This window comes from Scyliorhinus torazame, chromosome 15 (genome assembly GCF_047496885.1).
Source record: "Scyliorhinus torazame isolate Kashiwa2021f chromosome 15, sScyTor2.1, whole genome shotgun sequence".
NCBI lineage: Eukaryota > Metazoa > Chordata > Chondrichthyes > Carcharhiniformes > Scyliorhinidae > Scyliorhinus > Scyliorhinus torazame.
In genome coordinates, this window is record NC_092721.1 from 123,023,838 (window position 1) to 123,043,498 (window position 19,661).

Genomic DNA, 19,661 nt, shown 5'->3' on the forward strand with positions numbered 1-19,661 from the left:
GTCGGGGTCGGGACCTAGGACCCAGTCTTCCACGACATAGCCGAGGATGGCCAGCCGGGTGGTGTGGAAAACGCATTTGTCCTCGTTATAGGTCAGGTTAAGGGCTCGGGCGGTCTGGAGGAACTTTTTAAGGTTAGCGTCATGGTCCTGCTGGTCATGGCCGCAGATGGTGACATTGTCCAGGTACAAGTATGTAGCCCGCAAACCGTACTGGTCCACCATTTGGTCCATCGCCCTTTGAAAGACGGAGACCCCATTTGTGACACCAAAGGGGACCCTGAGGAAGTGGAAGAGCCGGCCGGCTGCTTCGAAGGCAGTATAGGGGCGATCTTTTGGTCGGATGGGGAGCTGGTGGTAGGCGGATTTGAGGTCGACCGTGGAAAAGACTCGGTATTAGGCATTCCGATTTACCATTTCCGCGATGCGAGGAAGGGGGTACGCATCAAGCTGCGTGAATCGGTTTATGGTCAGGCTATAATCCACGACCATCCGTTTCTTCTCCCTGGACCGGACTACCACCACTTACGCTCTCCAAGGGCTGTTGCTAGCCTCGATGACCCCCTTTCCCAGTAAGCGCTGGACCTCTGATTTGATAAAAGGCATATCTTGGGCACTGTAGCGTCGGCTCCTGGTGGCGACGGGCTTACAGTCGGGAGTGAGGTTCGCGAATAGCGAGGGGGGTGCGGCTTTCAGTGTCGCAAGGCAGCATACCGTGAGGGGGGGGGCAAGTGTCCGCCGAACTTCAGTGTCAGGCTTCGGTGGCTGCACTGGAAATCCAGTCCGAGCAGCAGGGGGGCACAGAGGTGAGGGAGGATATAAAATTTGAAATGGGTGTATTTGGCGCCCTGGATCGAGAGATCCGCAATACAGTACCCCTTGATTTGTACCGAGTGGGACCCGGATGCGAGGGCTATGGTTTGGGATGCGGGATGGGTGCGTAGGGAGCAGCGCCTTACCGTTTCAGGGTGGATAAAGCTCTCCGTGCTCCCGGAGTCGAAGAGGCATGCAGTGTCGCGCCCGTTGACCTGGACCTGCATCATAGAGTTCTGCAGGTGTTTTGGCCGAGTTTGGTCGAGGGTGATCGCACCCACTCGCGGGTAGTCGGAGTCCTCAGCCGAGTCGGGCTCATAAAATGGCCGCCGCCGTCGGTCGCACGTTTCGGGTCGAGAAGATGGCCGCCGACAAGATGGCCGCTCCCATGATTCGCACGAGGCTGATGACGCGTCAGAAGGGTGCGTGTCGGGTCGGTGCGCAGCCGCATTGCGAGGCCTGCGGGCCTGAGAGCCTGATTTTCGGGCCGGCTATTCTTTGTTTCTCTGACCCCTGGGTCTGGCCAGGCAGAGCCTCGCAAAATGCCCTTTCTTCCCGCAGTTGCTGCAGAACGCGGAGCGGGCTGGGCAGCATGGGCGTGGGTGCTGGCCCTGCCCGCAGAAGTAGCACGGTGTGCCCCCCATGGTGAGCGGGTCGTCGCCTGGCGAAGGCCTGTAATACGGCTGAGTCTGAGAAAGTCTGGGGGGGGGACTTGCAGAGTCCGCAGGGTACGTACCCAAGTTATGTCGGACCACCTCCAGCGAGGAGGCGAGCGTTAGCGTGTCCTGGAGGTCTTTTGCCCCGTTTTCGAGCAGCCGCTGCCGGATGTAGGTCGAGCGGATGCCGGACACGAAAGTGTCACTGATGTGCAGGTTCATATGGACTTCCCCTGTCACATCCTGATGGTCACAGTCCCTGGCAAGCACGGTGAGTTTCTCGACGAATTCGTCTAGCGATTGCCCCGAACGCTGCCGGCAGGTAGAGAGCAGATGCCTGGCATGTACCTCGTTGATGGGTTTGACAAACCGCTTGCGGAGTAACTCGACCGCCTCTTCATAAGTCGTCGCCTTTTCGAGCGTGGCGGACATTCTGTGACTCACCCGGGCGTGGAGTAGACGCAGCTTGCGTGGCCCAGGATGGGAGTCTCTGTGGAGTCCAGGTAGGCCTCGAAGCACCGTAGCCAGTATTAAAAAATTTCCTTCGCCTCCGGTGTCCGTGCTTCCAGATTGAGCTTCTCTGGTTTTAGGCCTGGGTCCATCCTGAATCTAGTTTAGTCTAATAAATTGAGGTACCCTCAATAACGACGCTTAGAGTGTAAACAGTAAAGAAGGCTATATTAGACTAAGAACTATGCTAGAGCTGAGACATGTGCTGACTGCTGCACAGCCCATGAGGCAGCTCTTTATATATGGCTCACAGATGGGCGGAGCCAGAGGCGGAGTCCCCAGGGTTCCAAGCCCGGTCTTAAAGGGGACATCATCTTACATGATGATAAGGCAGTAACCGTTCATCACAGTAGGGATTGGCAATATAAAATGGTGGAGCAGCCAGCGACGCCCACATCCTGTGAAAGAATTTTGAAAAGGCACACCGCTGGCAGGCAAAACCAGCTGAGGGTTAGACTTCCACTCCTAAATCAGCAATGGGCACTGCTGGGACTTCAAGCCACCCCAAGAAGAAGACAGCATGAATTCTGGGAGGGGGGGCTATGTGGGAAAATAAACAGACAGCTACTGGACAGAGCCCGGACTCCACTGGATGAGACCAGACAAAAATAGGAGGACGAATTGGGGACAGAGGTAGGGTGGGGACTCTGGAGCAAAGCACTGAGCAGGGCTAACTCCACCTCCTCCTGCACAAGGCTGAGCCTAATGCCGCTCAAAGTGGTGCACAGAGCACACCTGACCAGAACAGGTTCTTCCCGGAGGTGGAGGACAAATGTGAGCCGTGCCAGAGGGGCCCGTCCAACCACACCCACATGTTTTGGGCCTGTCCCAAATTTGTTGGGTTCTGGACAGCCTTCTCCGAGGCAATGTCCATGGTTGTGGGGGTGAGGGTGAAGCCATGCCCAATAATGGCAGTCTTCATATTATCGGAGCAGCTAGAACTACAAGTGGGGAAGGGGGCAAACACCCTTGCTTTCGCTTCCCTAATCGCATGCCGGAGAATCCTGCTCGACTGGCGATCAGCAGCACCACCCACAGCTGCAGACTGGCTCACTAACCTCTCGGAATTTCTACACCTGGAGAAGATTAAGTATGCTATCCGAGGGTCGGAGGAAAGCTTCCTGGATATTTGGGGGCAGCTTGTCGGCCTGTTCCAAAACCTGTTCGAGGTCAGCAATGAGGAGTAAGCTAAGAATTTTTTAAAAAAACAAGATTTATGAGGAACCAAAAGACTTCACAACCTGGTTGGGGGGGGGTTAAAAAAAATAATTCTGGTGACAGATAAGTTGGGCCTTTTTGGGCGGGAGGGATCGAGCACCTGAGGGGTGGTTGGGAGGGAGGGGGCTGCAGGGGTGGGGGCTAAGGTGCTATTCTGTTGGGGGCGTTGGAGGCCAAGTGGAGAGGCATAAAGGGGGCTATTTCTGACCACGTGCCGTATTGTGGAAAATCGGTGTGTTGAAGTCAGGTTTTCGAACAAACGTCTTCATGCTGGCTTTTACCCATGCTCAGGATGGCAGCAGTTCTGATGTCCAAGCATAAAATCCCAGCACTGATTTACAAAGTCTTAGTTGCTGCTTACAGAATTCCTCAACAAGCACTACACGTCTTGTAAAATTATTTATATTTATTGGAATCCAGGTGAGTGAATATTTAGAACTGGACGTGTCTGCTATAATTGTCATATTATATCTGAATATGATCCAAACATGGATGTTGAATCTTCAAAGCATTGAAGCTGTGGGCAGAATCTTACCATATTTTTTCAAAGTGTCAGGCTTAGACTCAAAACCAATGATAAGCTCTCCAGCTGCACAGACCAGTTTTCACTCCAGATGTTGAGCCTCTCTGAGAAAAGAAAATCAGTGGGCAGGGTATACGCTGTCACTCTGGCAGGGCGGGGCCTGGTAGAGCTGGCGAGTTCGGCTCCACGGAGCTCAGAGCGTCCTCTTTAATGGGAACGCCAATCAGCACAAAAACTGAATGGTCCCCAGCAACTCCCCCCAGCCCCCACACCCCACGTACAAGTTAGGACCCCCCTCATAAGCATCAGGGACTTCCCCCCCTCCCCCACCACCACCGCAATCTCAGCAGCACTCTCACCCCTCACAGGCATCAGCCCTCCACAAACAGCCACGGGGAACCCCTTCCATGGGGCTTCCCAGAGGGTCCACTCCTGGCACCGCCCATTGGCACAGATTGCCACCATCAGGTTGGCATTGCCAGGGGTGCCAACCTAGCAGCACCAAACTGTACCAGGGGACAGTGCCTGGGCAAGTCCCTCTCCCTGCCGGGGGCTAGACTTACCTTTACACTCCAGGGGCATCCCTTTGATAGATTCACATTTTAAAATTGCTGTTGTAAACCTCGCTGATATGATGTCACATCGATGAAGTTTGAATATTCAGTGAGAGGGGATCATGTGGTGGGGCAGGCTCACTAATGACATTAAAATGTATGCCAAAACATTAAAATGAGGTTCTCAGGGCAGCACGGTGGCGCAGTGGTAGCACTGCTGCCTCACGGCACCGAGGTCCCAGGTTCGATCCGGCTCTGGGTCACTGTCCGTATGGAGTTTGCACATTCTCCCCGTGGGTTTCGCCCCACAACCCAAAGATGTGCAGGGTAGGTGGCTTGGCCACTCTAAATTGCCCCTTAATTAGAAAAAGTGAATTGGGTACTCTAAATTATTATTTTTTTAGATGAGGTTCTCGCCCTGAGTGGACATCACCGACAAGGGGGGAGGAAAATTGGGAAAGACAATCTCGCTGATGAACGCTAGCTGAAAATCACTCCCACTGTGTGCAGTTTATACACCATTATGCAAACCACAAGCAAAATTCAACCAACACTGTTGTAAAAGGATATCACTGGAACAAGATAAATTGCAATTTAAAGAGCTGTGTGAACTTTTCCGTTTCCATTTGATATTTTCAACAGCTCATGATGACTATATCAAACATTATAATTTTATTAGTCTCACAAGTAGGCTTACATTAACACTGCAATAAAATTACTGTGAAAATCCCCTAGTCGCCACACTCTGGCACCTGTTCAGGTAGACTGAGGGAGAATTCAGAATGTCCAGTTCATCTCACAGGCAAGTCTTTTGGGACTTGTGGGAGGAAACCGGAGCACGCGGAGGAAACCCACGGAGACACGGGGAGAACGTGCAGACTCCACACAGACAGTGACTCCAGCCGGGAATCGAACCCTGGTCCCTGGCACTGTGAAACAACAGTGCTGCTTAATGTTTAATCAAGTTCTAAATAAAAGTACACAATGTTGGTTTGAAGACAAGCCAACTTTGACTGAAATTATTATAAAATTCAAAACTCCTGTGTCAGTGGTATACATCACCAAGTCTGGATAAGCCATGACGGCATCAAACGTATGAAATGGATAATGGCCTGAGTTTGTAGGGTGGTGTGAGAGCAAATTCAGTAAGAACAGAATCAGGTTTGCATCCGAGATAGGCAGCCGAAAGCAATCATGCGCTGGCTGGTAAATTAATAGCGTGCCAGCAGGAAACTCATTCGTATGGAGGGCCAACACCGATGGGGGAAGCGGTGTGGGGAGGGAGCAAGAAGAGGGCAAGTACCTGAATGAAATCAGCCGCAGGCGGGGTTTAAAAGCAGAGGAAAGAAGGTAAGTAGATGAAGAACAATGTGGGAGATAGTGGTGCTGACCTTGAACAAAAACTTTCCATTGAGGAGATATTCAACCAAGATGGCAATGTCCTCATTTCCTTACTCCAGAAATTTCTCAGGTCTTTTTCTTTCTCTTTGGGTGAGAATCTTCTTGTCTCTGCTTGTAGTAAAAACCGTCAGCAACTTTTCACCGCCTATTCTGTTTTCTTTTCCAGCTTTTAAAAACCACAACTGTTCACATGCAAGATGGCAATGTCCTTAGGAGCTGGAAGTCATGGACGAATGTGTGGAAATATCCAAAGTCAAGTAGTCCCCCCACTTCTCTGATGTTTGTCTGCAGGTTCTCATCAATGCCGTCAGTGATCATCAAGAGATATTGCTGTCACATGATGGCAAGAGGAAACCTCCATGTCTCACCAAAAAGGTTTAGTCAGAGGTCACAGCAGCTGGGAAGGGGGTGGGGGGGGGGAGGGGGGATGTCTCCTGAAGGATCTGGAACTCAGTCAATGAGCTTCTCCACTCTGCGAGGATGAGTAATGAGGCCCCATTGGCCCCATTTCACTTTCATCAAGCGTAAAGGCTCGCATTTGTTAGGGCATGAGGGTGTAAAACCATGAACATAAGTTGGCACAGCTTCCAGTGCCCTTGGGAGGAACTTCTTCACCCAAAGGGTTGTGAATCTATGGAATTCCTTGCCCAGTGAAGCAGTGAAGCAGTAGAGGCTCCTTCATTAAATGTTTTTAAGATAACGATAGATAGTTTTTTGAAGAATAAAAGGATTAAGGGTTATGGTGTTCGGGCCGGAAAGTGGAACTGAGTCCACAAACGATCAGCCATGATCTCATTGAATGGTGGAGCAGGCTCGAGGGGCCAGATGGCCACTCCTGCTCCTAGTTCTTATGTTCTTATGGTCTTATGAAGACTGCCTGCCTGGAACTAGACTAGATGGCAGATATGTCTGGAAGGGAAAGTCCTGCAATGTACTGGGTACTTTTGCCAGTGATCTTGGGGAGGAGGATGCAGTTCTCTAGCAAATAAAGTGAGGATGTATGAAAACATGATTATCCTTACAGGAGAAGAGGAGTCACAATGTTGTGGGGTGAAACTGTACTGGCAGGGAGGCTAAAGATAGCTTTGCTAACAGCAATAAAGGAGGAAATCCTGGAACTGATGTGTGAGCGTGGAGCCAGATTTTGGTGACTGGCACTTTAAGGGGTGATCGGCCGATCAGGCCACATGACCTGGAAAACAAATCAGGGGACTGGGGTGAGGATTCACCCTAGGAAATGCGGGCTTTTGCCTCAGATCGATTCTGGACGCTGACTGGTAGCCACAAAGCTGCTGGACTGTAAGATAGTATGTTGTAAATAAACATTAATTTTTTCATACCTAGTCGGTGGGCCAAAATTATTACATTGGCAATGAGGATAAAGCAAAGGATGTGTGGATCCAAGACTGTGAGTACAGAACCTGTTGAGGTTACAAAACAGAAGTGTGCTGCAAGAAAAAGCCTCTATTCGGTCGATTAGATCCCTTTGATGCCCCCAGAGAATATCTAAGTTATTATTTTATGACCAATGGTATAGAAGAAGAAGGCAATCATTTTAAGTGTGCATGGGGCCCAGACCTACAGTCTTATCTGCAGCCTTATGTCACAGAACGTGCCCAATTCCTAGTTCATTCACTGAGATTTGGTGAAGGCACACCATCACCCAAAGCCCTCAGTCATTCTGCAGCGTTTTAAGTTTAATTCCATGGGGAGAGCCCCAGGAGAGACCATTGCAACCTACATTATGAAGCTAAGGCAAGTCACAGAGCACTACGACTTTGGGGTCACCCTGAACGATAAGCTGAGAGATCGCTTTGTTTGTGGAGTCAATAATGACACTATCCAGAGAAAGCTGTTAGCAGAGACAAATAACAATTTGCTAAAGGTGCTGGAGATAGTACTAGCGATGGAGAGCACTGAGAAGGGCACACAGGAGCTTCAGAGCGCACAAAATGGCAGTGCGGGAATCTGCAGTCAGCAGTGGCACCAAAAATGAAGATGCCAGTTTTAAATTAGAAGCAAATGTAGCAGAAATCAGTCAGAAGATTTCGGAGAGTGAATTCAATACCAAGGATTGAAGCAGAGCCTTATTGGTGCCAGGGTAATCACTACCCAGAATTTTGCAGATTTACGTGATGCACAATCAATAATTCTCGAGACAAGGGGAGTCATATCTAATCGGCTTTAATCAGCTAGAACTGTACCCAGCAGCGATGATACAGAAAGTGAAGGTTGCTGGGACGGCATCGGTTCTTATACCCCGCCTCTCAGGGCGGGGCTATGTACATTAGCCAATGGTAGACCCCTAGGTCTAGCCAATGGTCATTCACCTCTCAGGTACTGCAATACCTGGTATTACCACATTACGGAAGCAGAATATTATTCATGTGACAGAGAAGGGAACTTGAGGCACTGGCGTAAGAGCAAATCAAGTCTGCTCAGCGCTAAAGGCAGTAGCACATTGCAAGTACACTGTGTAGAAGATTTCCCTACAAATTATTTGAGTGCTCATTCACTGAATAACGTGAAAGCGAGCAGGGGAGCCCCCATCATAGTGGTGCTTTTGGTTAATGGTAAATCTATAGAGACAGAAGTAGCCACGTCCCCTACCATAATAGGGGAACACACATACAGGTACTTGTGAGGAGGGGTTCAGCCTTTGGGTTTAAGGAATACATCAGCAATATTGACGACCTATATGGGAGAGGTCATCAAAGTCATGGATACTACCAACCGTACCAGTGAGATATTAGTGTCTTACAAGGAAGACCAGCTGCCCATGATCATTGTGAAGGGGCATAGACCAAGGCCAATGGATGGGACAGGCTGCAGCAAATTCAGATAAATGGGCTGTAAATCTTTAAAATTTCACGCAGTGTTTACCAGGATATCTTTTGTAGATACATGGACGTGCTCCAGCATGAATTGGGCTGAATAAAGGGAGTAAACGCCAAGATTTAAAGTGATCCAGATTCAATGCAAAAATACTTTACAGTGAGACCAGTCCTTTATGCCCTACATCAAAAAGTGGAAGCTGAACTCAAGCACCTGCAGGATCTAGGAATTATCATTCGTACTGCAGCTAGGATTGAATGAAGAGTCCCAAATGTTCGCCACAATCAACTCGCAAAGGTGCTTAATCCAATTTACTAGGCTATCTTTCAGCATTTCTCGGCCTGTGCGATATTCTAGCACGGCATGGAGAACCTACTTCAGGATATCTCAAGCATAATGGTTTACCTAGATGATGTCTCAGTAACAGGAACAACACACGAAAAACACATGTCAAGCCTGAAAGAGGTTGTTGGGTGCAGGAGTCTGTCTGAAACATGGGAAATGCACATCCAGGCACAGGAGTCACTTACTTGAGGTTCAGAGTGGACGCCACCAGCCTGCACCCATTCGAAGAAAAGGTTTGAGGCATACGAAAAGTCCTGGCACCCAGGAACATAGCTGAGTTAAAGTATTTTCTGAAGATGGTATACTCTTATGGTAGATCCATCCCCAATCTAGCCATGACATCAGTGCCACTACACTTACTCTTGAGAAAACACCAGCATTGGCACTGGAAAGAGCTATAAGATTCCACCTTGTCAAGCAAGTCTTGCAGTCTTCAATCTTTTTGATTCATTTTGCCCCCAGGAAGCCAATCATTCTAAATTGTGATGCAATGCCATACGGGATAGGGGCCGTTCGATCCCATAAGATGGAGGTCAGATCAGAGATGCCAATTGCCTTTGCCTTCAGAACTCTCTCAGAAGCTGAGCACAAATACGTGCAGATAGAAAAGGAAGGTCGCCCCATGATCCATGGTGTTAAAAAGATCCACCAATCCATCGATGGATGACATTTTGCAATAATAACCGACCACAAACCATCGTTGAGACTCGTGAAAGAAGATAAGCCATACTCTCAATCGCCTGTGCCAGAGTGCAATGATGGGCCTTGTTGCCAGCAGCCTACAATTATGCCTTTCAACACAGGCCGTGCACTCAAATCTCCAATGCGGATGCATGGAGTCCACTCTCTTTGCCCAAAAAGCCTGGCACCACCTCCAATGCCCAAGAAATCAGTTTGGCACTGAACTTTCTTGACACATTGCCGGTCTTCAGGATACATATGAAATTGGACCCAGAGATACCCTGTGTTATCCAAGATGAAATGCATGGCATTAACTGGTTGGTACCACGATAAATCTGACCAGTTGAGGCCTTACCACACTCACAGGGATGAGCTCACCAACGAGGATGGAGTAATACTCTGGGTGTCTCGGGTGATGGTACTTTTGTGTTATTCACCCTAGGGTAACACGGACTGCAACAGGATGCAGATGAACGGTAAAGCATACACCAAACGTAGGCGTTGGTTCAATACGATTTATTGAACTTCTGTAACAATGCACACAGCTGGCTGTGGGTTGACACTCTACTACTCTAAGTGTACTAACTCTAACTTACTAGACCAGGCTAGCTCTGAGCCACGTGTAGAGGGTGCTGACTGATAGAAACACCCTGACGGTCACTACCGTTGTCACCAGTGGAAAGAGGTGGAGTGCTGATGCCGCGTGTGTTTTATAGTTGGAAGCCCCCCTCTGTGTTCTGTCTGGTGATGGTTGTGTTCTGTCCTGTATGTTGATTGGCTAACCTGGGTGTTTGTCACTGCCTGTTTTTACCTCATGATGTGCATGGGTGCATATTATGACGGGTACCACCTCCAGAAAGGGAGCTCTTGTTGCAAGAATTGCACAGTGCCTATCCAGGCCAGATGAAAATACATGCTAGCTCACAGTTACATTTGATGGCCAGGGGTAGATAAAGACATTAAAAACGGGTTGCGCCAGTGCAACCCTTGCCTGACATAACAGCCGTTGCCTCCCACAGCCAATCTCCAACCCTGGGAATTGCCTGGTCGGCCATAGACCAGAGTGCATGTGGACTTCTCAAGCCCAATTTTTAATACTAAGAATCGCTTATTGTCACAAGTAGGCTTCATTGAGGTTACTGAAAAGCTCCTAGTCACCACATTCCAGTGCCTATTCGGGGAGACCAGTACAGGAATTGAACCCGCGCTGCTGGCCTTGTTCTGCATTACAAGTCAGCTGTTTAGCCCACTGTGCTAAACCAGCAGAATATTCCTCATCTTGGATGGTGCTCATTCTAAATTGTTGTTCGTTCAAGAGATGGGAGTGACAACTTAGGCAGCCATAGTAGAAATCTTGTGCCAGATATTTGCTGCCCACGGCCTCCCCGAAACCATAGTGTCCGACAACGGCACTCCTTTCACTGGAGAGGAATTTCTACACTTTGTCCAGACAAATGGAATCTGCTGTCCCAAAACAGCCCCCAATCACTCCGCATCAAACTTGTTGGAAGAGAGAGCTGTGCAAACTTTCAAGAATGTCATGAGAAAGCAATCAGACTGTCCATTACGCCAGAGACTGACCAAAGGTGATAGATCATTCCCAATGGGCTGTCTCGTTCTTGTCAATAATTTTGCCTCTGGCTCACCTTGGTCACCAGACTGGATTGTGCCCAGGTCTGGGCCAGTCTCGTATGTGGTCGACTTGAACAGTAAGACATGTTAACCACGTGGGAAGCTTTGTAGCAGGGGAAAAAGTGCTAGTGCTAGTACCTGTGTCAGGTGAACCACTAAAAGCCAGATGTTGTGAACTGTACCAAATTGAAAGAAAACGGAGTGAAGTAAACTATCTGGTACACACCCCAGACAGATGTATAGCTCACAGATTGTGTCATATTAACATGCTTAAGAGGTATTGGTATAGAAGAGATGAGGATAAGCATGAAGCAGGGAGATGAAGAAGGGTTAACTTCTGACAGTGACGTCCCTCTAATTGATTTGGGTAATGAGGAAGTACTGAAAAATTTACACTACTGGTTGTTATCTTCAGATAAGAGCCGAGGTGAATTAAAAAAGGTACTGCAGGCTTATGAATGTATTTGTGCGAATAAATTAGGTAGAACTGAGATAGCAATGCATGATGTAGATGTGGGGGCACAGTTCCAATAAAGCAAATCCATGTAGGTTAAATCCAGAAAAGTTATCACAAGTGCAGAAGGAAATAGAATATATGCTCCAAAATTATATTATTGAATTTAGTTCCAGTGATTGGAGTTCGCCCATCGTAATGGTGCTAAAGCCAGATGACTTTGTGTGGACTACAGAAACATGAATGCCATCACCAGGAGGGATTCTTTTCCTATACCATGGCTGGTGGATAGCATTGAAAGAGTTGGACAATCTGCATTTATCACAAAAATAGACTTGCTAAAGGGCTATTGGCAAGTACCTGAGAGGACTAAGGAAATCTCAGCATTCATGACGCCAAATGGATTTTATCAATTTATCAGTTTAAAGTTATGCCGTTTGTAGGGGTGTCACGGTGGCACAGTGGTTAGCACTACTGACCTAATGGCGCCAAGGACCCGGGTTTGATCCCAGCCCCGGGCTACTGTCTGTGTGGAGTTTGCACATTCTCCCCGTGTCTACGTGGGTCTCACCTCCACAACCCAAAAATGTGCAGGGTAAGTGGATTGGCCACACTAAATTGCCACTTAATTGGGAAAAAAATAAAGCTATGCTGCCATTCGGGATCAAGAGTACACCCCAACACTTTAGAAACTAACGACTAAAGATATTCAAGGACTATGTCACTGTGCAGTGTACAATGACGATTTAGTGGTGTTTAGTCATGGTTGGGAAGACCATCTGCAACATTTAAAAGAACTGTTTTAATGCTTATAAGAAGCTAATCTCGTCATGAATTTGGCAAAAAGTCAATTTGCTAAAGCTCAAATTTCATATTTAGGACATGGTCAAATGGCTCCATGAGATGCAAAAACATTCCCCACAAATAAATTCATAAATCCAGAACCTACAAAAAGAAAATAGATTAAGGGAAAGAAATTGTATAACTGTAGAACACTAACGAAGGAAGGGGAGAGAGACAGCTAACATCAGATCCGCAGGTTGCAGACTTAGTCTCCCAAAATGCATATGGGTGGCACGGTAGCATATGGGCGGCACAGTAGCATAGTGGTTAGCACAATTGCTTCACAGCTCCAGGATCCCAGGTTCGATTCCCGGCTTGGGTCACTGTCTGCGCGGAGGTCTGCACGTTCTTCCCACGTGTGCGTGGGTTTCCTCCGGGTGCTCCGGTTTCCTCCCACAGTCCAAAGATGTGCAGGTTAGGTGGATTGGCCATGATAAATTGCCCTTAGTGTCCAATAAGGTTAGATGGGGTTACGGGGATAGGGTGGAGGAGTGGGCTTAGGTAGGGTGCCCTTTCCAAGAGCCAGTGCAGACTCGATGGGCCGAATGGCCTCCTTCCACACTGTAAATTCTATGATTCTATGATGAAAAGAGAGCAGCCATTTTCACTGAACCTGAAGACTTTCGCAGACGTGGCCCCGTTAACCTGGTTGTGGTTATTATTTGCTGGATATAACTCAAGAGTTACTTAAAATTGGATGTTGTTTAGGAACAGGGCTATATCAGAGTTCAGGTAAACTTAGATAGTTGGAGAGCAAGCAATACTTCCTTGTAAAATTGTGTGTGTACATTCAAGTGGCTTAGTGTATTATAGTCCATCTTGTGTGTATCTTTGTCTTTCTTTTAAGTTAATTAATTACTCACACAACGACTGGACTGTTCCTCACTGTGTTGTACACCATTCCTCACATTATGCCAGAAGAAAACACATACACTATGCAAGAAATAGAAGCAGGACTAGGCCACCAGGCCCTTCAGGTCTGCCCAACCATTCAATACAACCATGGCTGATCTATGCCGGCCCAACTCCTTTTCTGTGCCATTTCCCCATAGCCCTCTGTTCCTCGATCTATCAAATATTTATCTGCCTCCACTTTAAATACATCTAAATGATCCAGACAAAACTAAGAACTGGTGTTCCAAGTTACCCCTCTGCATTTTGGGATAAATTAGGTCGAACCTGGCTCACCTGATGAAGGAGCTACACTCCGAAAGCTCCTGATTCCAAATAAACCTGTTGGACTTTAACCTGGTGTTGTAGGATTTCTTACTATGCCCACCCCAATCCAACGTCAGCATTTCCACATCATGGCTGACCAATCGGGATCATGCTGCTTGGTTTAAATTTCAAACAACCCTTGGCATTTAACTGTCAGTCACCATCAACTGGTGCATTCTCCATGGAAACAAGTCTACCAATCAGAGTGTACTTGCTAACCAATCAGCACTCTCTTCTCATACAATATAAATTGATATTTTCCCCTTACATTGGTATTCTTGTGAAGTGTCCTGAGGAGTAGAAGACAAAAAGCTTTGACATGTATTTTTTTTCAGCAAAATCAAAGTTCATTGTGATAAAAGTCACAACCATATTGAATCTTTATTCTATTGGATTATGCCACATCATCATTCGTGACATGTGTGACAACATCCATACATCTGTACATCACTATGTAGTGTAGATCTCTTAAGCTTTGTTTGCCAAAGGAACATGTTTGTCACTGCCCACCTGTAAAGTAAAATAACCAGAAGACTGAGTACTTCTAGCAGATGGTTGTTTTCCCAAAACTGCTGGCTGTCTGTGATGGTTCTTGCACAGCCACCAGCACACCAATAACAATCAATCCTATGGCATAAATGAATTACAGGGGATTTCATTAAGTAAATGTCCAGATGCTCAGAGACCACCACAATGTAACATTGCAGGATTCAGAACATATAACAACAATCATGATATTTCTATCCTCAGATAGTCCATGGTACCACGACTATTTTGAGAGAGTAGGAACAATAGTCTTGTTGTGACAACACATCTGTCCCTGGTACCTTACGTATTAACACCAGTCAAGAACCCCCACATCAAAGCACAGCAAAAATGTAATGAGAATACATGATTGAGATCCCAAAGCAGTACTTTCAACGTCTGGACAGATCAGCCGGGGTCCTATTGCAAGCATTATGAAAATGTGTCAAAGATATTTATATCTGTTGTGTGTTACGCAACCTTGCCATTTAGAAAGAAGAATCCACGCAGCCAGAATTATTAGAAGGTGAGCCTTAGGAGAAGGAACAATAGACAGGGAGAAGGAGCGTTAGCCGTGACTGAAGCATGGCCAAGGAGTTGGTGGCAGGTTTTTCGCTTCAAAGAATCCCATGAGCTGCTACCTAAATAGTTCAATCGTCCTTTCTGTAGCATACTGATCTATTATGACATGACAGCGCAAATTCTCCTAGCCTTTATTTTATATATCAGTTCCCGACACCAATGTTCAGAAACCTTTTCAGTGAAAAAAATACTGCGGCCAAAGTCTGGGAAAGGGAAATGCCAGTTGAAATGAGGGAGGAGTAAGAAGAATGTGTGGGAGGAAAAGGGAATGGAAGGGAGAGAAGCAAAGAATTGGAGGAGGAACGGTTTCAAAGGGAGAGGGAACAAGGTGGAAAGTGGAGGGGGAATAACAGAAGAAGGGTGACAGGTAGGTAGGAGTGGAAGAATGAGTGGGGATCTGCAGGTTTTCCAAAACATTTTGAGACTTTGAATTATCTACAATATTGGGCCTCTTCTGGGATTCCCAACGGCCGTTACGCTTCATGAGATCTAACGAGCTCTCGCAAGACATTGCAATCTGGATCCTGCCCACAAGGGGACGGAGCCTAGTTGCAGAGTTAAGTGAGCTTAAAAGCTCACTTAACTCTGCCAATGCCAGACCTAACTGGCAACCTGAATCTAACAGCCTCACCAAGGAGACCCCAGCTGGGCGTCGTTTAGTACTGGTCCACAGCAACGAGGACAAGAGGGAACAGCACTTGAGGGGTCTCCCAGGAATCGGAAGCCCTTGGTTGGTTGGAATCAGGGAAGGGTGGTACCAAGGCACTGAGCCACACAGGAAACTTGGCACTGCAAACCCTGGCCCCCTGGCAGCACCACCTAGGTGCCAGCCTGGCAATGCCAGGGTGCCAGGCTGGCAGTGCCAAGATGCCCAGGTGGCATTTTTCCCGCACTGGGGATCGGGCCTGGGGGTGTCTGCCCATATGAGGTGGGGTGCAGAGAGCTCGAGGACCCCGCCCCAACAGGTGAGTTGGGTCATTGGGGGTTCCAGAGGTCACATCAGCGGGTTGAGAGATTGGGGCGCCATTTTTAAATAGCATGTCGACCGCTTCCTACAGTGAGGAGCGCTCAGAACGGACTCTTTATCTTTGTTAGATCATGCTCATTATCTCTTGCCCATCTTTTCTGACCGTAGGAATGCATATTCAACTTTTGGTAATATATCTTAAAAAAGCCCCTTTTCCCATCTTTCAGCATTAAACTTCACTAGATTGTGTTCTGATATTAGATTTGCTAGTCTGCAATCTTGGGATTGGCACCCAGGTGTAACTCCTACCCAGTCACCTCATCCCCTTCGCCATTCAAGGCCCCAAACGCTCCTTTCAGGTGAAGCAACGTTGCACTTGCATCTCTTTCAATTTGGCACACTGTATTCACTACTCCCAATGTGGTCTCCACTACATTGGGAAGAGTAAACACAAACTGGGTGACTGCTTTGCAGAACAGCTTTGCTCCGTCCGCAAGCGTGACCCCAACTTTCCTGTTGCTTGTCATTTGATCTCACTGACCTGCTCTCATGTCCACCCTTGGTCTGCTGCAATGTTCCAGTGGAGCCCAACGCACATTGGAAATGTAACACCTCATCTCCCAATTAGGCACGTTGCAGCCCTGGGACACAACACTGAATTTAACTACTTTAAACTATGATCTTTCTCCACCAACTTGACACCCGTTTTTTATCCCATTTTGTGTCCCAATGCAACCCCCCACCCCAACCACCACCACCACACACTCCCCCATTGTGCTATCTGTCACGTATTGTTAAGTTTTGCTTTCACCGAGCATTGATCTTTGTTCTCCTCATAACACATTTTGCTATCTTACCTTTAAGCACCTTCTGTTGCTCTTCACAATGCCATTAATGCTTCCTCTTTCTCATGTCCGACACAACTTTGTTGCAAGCTCTCCTAGCTCCCACCAATAACTGACCTTTTATTCTGCTTCAGCTGCTCCCTGCCCTCATACAATATATAATCCATCACATTTTTCCCTTCATTAGCTCTGAAGAAGCCATATGGACTTGAAACATTAATTCTGTTTCTCTCTCCACAGATTCTGTCAGACCTGTTGAGTTTTTCCAGAATTTTCTGTTCTAATCTTATGATAAGTTGTACAGAAAAGGTCTTGCATAGGCCGAAGTAGAAAATTGTGATGTTGCTGTTATGTACAAATGCTCCGAATATCAAAGGGCACTTAAAGGGCAGCACGGGAGCACAAATGCATAGCACTGTGGCTTCACAGCGCCAGGGTCCCAGGTTCGATTCCCAGCTTGGGTCACTGTCTGTGCAGAATCTGCATGTTCTCCCCGTGTCTGCGTGGGTTTACTCCGGGTGCTCCGGTTTCCTCCCACTGTCCAAAGATGTGCAGGTTAGGTGGATTGGCCATGCTAAATTGCCCTTAGTGACCAAAAAAGGTAGGAGGGGTTATTGGGTTACGGGGATAGGGTGGAAGTGAGGGCTTAAGTGGGTCGGTGAGGACTCGATGGGCCGAATGGCCTCCTTCTGCACTGTATGTTCTATGTACATTGCTGAGCAGTCAATATTGTGCAATGTATGAGAATATACTAAATTCAACTTCTTAGTACTTCCTACTCAACTTACTGCCACCTTCACTGAGCTTGCACAATTCTTGACCAAGTTGTTGGATGAAGTATTATGTAGAAATTAAGCATTTCCCACAGGTCCTCCTTTTCGTGAGGAAAGAAAGACATAATCCAGCACCTAATTTCTGTTGAGCCTTCTGTCTCCTAAACACAGGATTATATTGAGAGCATTAGATGAGAAATTTACTGTGTACTGTTTCCTGTTGAACTAGTGTGATGACAAGCAGATTATTGTGTGTGTGCATTGGGGATATATGAGCAAAAAGAAAATCAAAGCTGCCTTCATTAGTTATTTTCAATAGTAGCAACTTTTTTTTTTCTAAGAAGACAACAAATAATTTAGTGAATTGGTTTTTGGAGTTGAACTCAACTTCAAAATCACATGAATTCTAGGAAAAGTCTAAATCAGTACCCAGAGGTTATATTCTCAGTCATGGATGTAGATGGGGAGAGGTGGAGCAAGAAAATGGTTTGAGACAGGAAGAAATCAATAGTGTGGGGCAAGAACAGACTAAAATGATGGGCCTACTGAGACGGTCCTGTTTGTGGATCATGGGAAGGAATTAGAAGTGGAATGTGCAGAATTGATGGACTATGAGGTTGGAGATCATAGCATTTTCAGTGCAGAAGGAGTCCATTTGGCCCTTCGAGTCTGCGCCAGCCCTTGGGAAGAGCACCCTGCTTAAGCCCACACCTCCACCCTATCCCCGTAATCCAGGAAGCCCACCGAACCTTTTGAACACAAAGGGACAATTTAGCATGGCCAATCCACCTAACCTGCACATCTTTGGACTGTCAGAGGAAACCGCAGCACCTAGAGGAAACCCATACAAACACGTGGAGAAAGTGCAAACTCCACACAGACAGTCACGCCGGACTGGAGATGTGGGCCGAAGGGCCTGCACTGTGCTGTACTGTTCTATGATGGAGTGATGATCGCCAGAGGACATGAGCTAAGTGACAGACTTGGAAACTGTGGCACGATGTTTAGTGGTGAGGCCATAGTCCAGGGAGAAGTAGATAGGCATGTCAGCGTCACCAAGGTAGATGTTGATTCACCAAGCAACAACATCTCCAAACTAGGGGCTGTTTAACACAGGGCTAAATCGATGGCTTAGAAAGCAGACCAAGGCAGGCCAGCAGCACGGTTCAATTCCTGTATCAGCCTCCCCGAACAGGCGCTGGAATGTGGCGACTAGGGGCTTTTCACAGTAACTTCATTTGAAGCCTACTTGTGACAATAAGCGATTTTCAAATGTCTTTCAAATTTCAAACTTTCCAGCAGGTTCAATGGCAATGTTCCGGTTGAAATTGAGAGAACAATGTGTAGCAAGTTCAAAGGTACACAGTGAGTCAAGTAATCTCGTTGAAACTTATCTATCGCCCTCACAAGGGACTCCAAACTTTTCAAGTTTGAAGGTCCAGCCTTTGAATTCTCTCAAAGCCACTCCAACTCAGCGACTGCACACACCCTCGAGTTTCAATCTCATCTCCTGAGACTCCATTCTCTTGGATTTCGGAGTCTGCACTCCAACCTCTTTTTACTGGTGCAATTCCAGCTCTTTAATCTCCAGCTAGATTTACTGAGCTGGCACAGTCACTGGATGAAAATATTCAGTTTCTGTGCTGTGCTTCCCGTACTACACCAAGCTGTAAATGTCTCCAGGGGCTCCTGTTGAGCCCTAACCCCTTCCAGCTTGGAGCAGGTAACCTTCTGCCACCTTCTTAGCTCCCCAGGACTTCTCCTCAGCCCTAACTGCACAGAGCTATCAAACGGCTCCTGGGAATTATTCGGAGCCTCCAGTACACTGAGCCAGCTAACACCAACGGTTTTGTTGTCCATAGCCTCCTTACAGCAGCACCTTTTTGGTATTGTAGCCATCTGGGATGGCCACTTTCAGTATACAAAATGGAACCTTGCAGAGCCTATAGGGGAAAATGGACAATACAAAGCAACAAGCAGGCACAGAGCCTGAATGTATATTTGGAAGGCAGTCTGCAGACGGAACCGAAACTCTGGGTCGATTTACATATTGATGGCCCATCTCCGGGGAACAAAGAACGAGTGCTCAGGTAGCCGATACTGTCTCAGACATTCCGGCGTCACTACCCCAACCAGAAGACACAAATAAAGCAAGGCCAACAGCCACTTAGGACACGGCCAGCCATCAAGGCACCCGCCTCTTTATTGGCTTAGATTGATGCCAATGATCCAGAAGCGGCCCAATTAATTGGGACCAAGTTTAAGGCCCGCCTAAAAGCACGTGAAGCC